Source organism: Amphimedon queenslandica, unplaced genomic scaffold, assembly GCF_000090795.2.
Source record: "Amphimedon queenslandica unplaced genomic scaffold, v1.1 AMPQUscaffold_13213, whole genome shotgun sequence".
In the NCBI taxonomy this organism is placed as follows: domain Eukaryota; kingdom Metazoa; phylum Porifera; class Demospongiae; order Haplosclerida; family Niphatidae; genus Amphimedon; species Amphimedon queenslandica.
Window position 1 is genome coordinate 117,170 of NW_003546551.1, and position 2,705 is coordinate 119,874.

Sequence of the window (2,705 nt, forward strand, 5' to 3'; positions counted from 1 at the left end):
TTCATTTTGGATTTTCATTGATAGTCGTTCAGAATCCTACTTGCCCTTGTTTTGATTACTTTTTTATGAACTTGCTCTAGAATCCTACTCCATCTTGTTTTTTTTTAATTTTTTATGTTCTTGTTTGTGTTGATTTTTTTTATAGTATTTGTAATAATATTTCTTCAGATAGTGTCCATTGCCATTCTGGTGAATAGTTAATTCTATACTGATCAATGTTTAGTGAAAGCTGCTATAATAATATCTATTGGCTGTGCTACCCATGCACCTAATTCCACTTTGAGCCCATCATTTCAAATTTCTGATTTAATTTGGCGTCATTTTTAATTCTCCTTTTCCTTAATTGTTGATGATTTATTTATTTATGTATATTATGATCTTTATTTATATATTATATGCATATTTTTAAATCTATTCATTCATTTTCCCCTTTTCTTTTCTTTTCTGATTTTCTGGGTGCCAGCAGTTCTTGCTGGTAGTCCTTCAGGATGCTTCCTCTGCTCTCTCTGTAGTCTGTACTATGGCAAACTACTTACTTTATGCATCTTGTAAAATTATAATGAAATTAAATAGTAGTCATGACATGAGTCCTTGTTCAGGAAGCAGTGAGAGTATCCATCTTCCTTGCAATCCTGTGTTGTGTTGTTCCTGTTGTCAAGCTCATGATCATTGTTCAACATTATTGTTTGTAATTTTTTTAATACAATTTATTTTAATAAAACAATGATATCTAAAATTAAATAACTTCTCTTAGCTAGAACTGGAAGCCTGGAACCTCCACTAAGTAAGTATTGCAGTTGATGCAAGCGTAGCTAGGTAAAAAATTGCTTTCTTTTCCCAGTTCTGAGATCTGAGCATGCGCGACCACACCCAAATTTTGGAGCACATGCTTCTTTAATTGTCATTTAGAGCAATGGTTTAAATGGAGTTAATCAGCAGGGGCCATCCTCGCTTGGGTTGACCGCCCACGCACCCACTGCATGGCGTGGGTAGTATGCAAATGTAGCAACCCACTTGTACGCCCACGCAGTTCAGTTGTGCGCATGCGTGGGTGACCAGCATCATCCAGCATTCACTTAGGATTTCAAGCATGGAAGAAGCACCACCGATTGTTCTTCCACCACCCACCCAACATCTAGTAGGTTTAGGTTTTCCACTGGGTCCCTTCCCAGTGTGATAGTATGGGCACCACGGAAGCTCTGCCCCCTAGATAATAATCTGTGGGTCATCCCCTCCGATGGTTGGCCCCACCCCAAATATGGGTGGGACCACCTTGAGGGTTTCCGGATTCCCCCTTGAGGCACACCTCGTGCAACCACAATGAGGGGGCGGGAGGCCAGGGGGTTTAGTCCGCCCACAGAATGTCATTGCGTGGGCGGAGAACCCCCCCGGCATGGTGGACCGGAACGCATGAAAGGCCCGGTTATTCTGGGGGGCGGGGCTGAAGTGGGGCCCATACATTGGCCACACTTCCTCAGGGCAGTGTGGCCACCGTCTCATTGTTTAGGCAATCGGTACTGAGGACGGTGGACCACGGTAGGCAGGTGGACCCGAGGTAAGATTAATTAACAAAATGGCGGAATGAGGTGAGTTTTGTCTGATCCTACAGTCATAGTGTCACTTCTTTTCTTGGAGAATGAGGTGATGGGACATGGACCTGCGCATAGACTGTTGTAGTAGAATGGTGTAAGAATTAGCCTTCTAGCACCAGCCAATATTGAGATACACACGGACAACTGGATTGACAGGAGATGATGAAGATGAAAAAAGTGGACTCAACAAAAATGGTCGTTTTGCCGATTTTTGACTTTTCTCTTAGACAAGGTGTAGAGCCACGCTAGTGGTACCAATGGAGTCCTCTGGTCAAGATAGGGTCCTCTAAGAAGTCTGGTAAGCATAGGAGCTCGTTTTCCCCGGTATAGCAAAGCTGCAAAAGTCGTGGCAGCCATATTGTTTTGGGGTGAATCCTACTTAGTAACGCTACCGCGTTACTAATGAGTGGCTGCATGATAATCTGCAAAAACTGCAAAAGTTTTGCTCATCGAAAAAAAGCATTATAATATTATAATGGTAGTCCTTTCTCATTGAGCAGTTCACTTACACTGATAAAGAATATTGCAGTGTAAACTACTCATTTCCTGCTTTTACAAAATTAATTCATCACTTTTTATTGCAACAAAACTACAAAACTAAAATCACTCCAGCCTAGAAAAAGTTAACTAAAATTATGTCCAATAAAACATATATCTAGTAAAACATGGCCTAAAAATCAAACCAAAAAGTTTTAAGAACTACATGTGTAGTAAAGTATTAATTCACCAATCTTCACTTTACATAAATTTCACATTCTCTAATGGGAACATCTTCATCATCTGTGCCTTCATCACAACAGACTCTCATCTCAATATTATCAGTAGTAGAATAATCAAAAGATCTGTAGAACCAAGGAATAAGAGTACGCTGACAACAATTGGTCTCACTACTACCACAACCTTTACCATCCCATAATGGATCAGAAGGATACAGTATATTACTAGATGGACGTGATTGGTGACATCCAGCTTCACAATAATAGTGAGAACCAACAAATGATGGAACTGGATAAGGTGTATGACTACCACAAGGACAGTCACTGGGAGCAATAGCTGAATGTCCACTAATCAATGACCAGATATGTTTCCTTGGGTAACCATGTGTTAGACTAA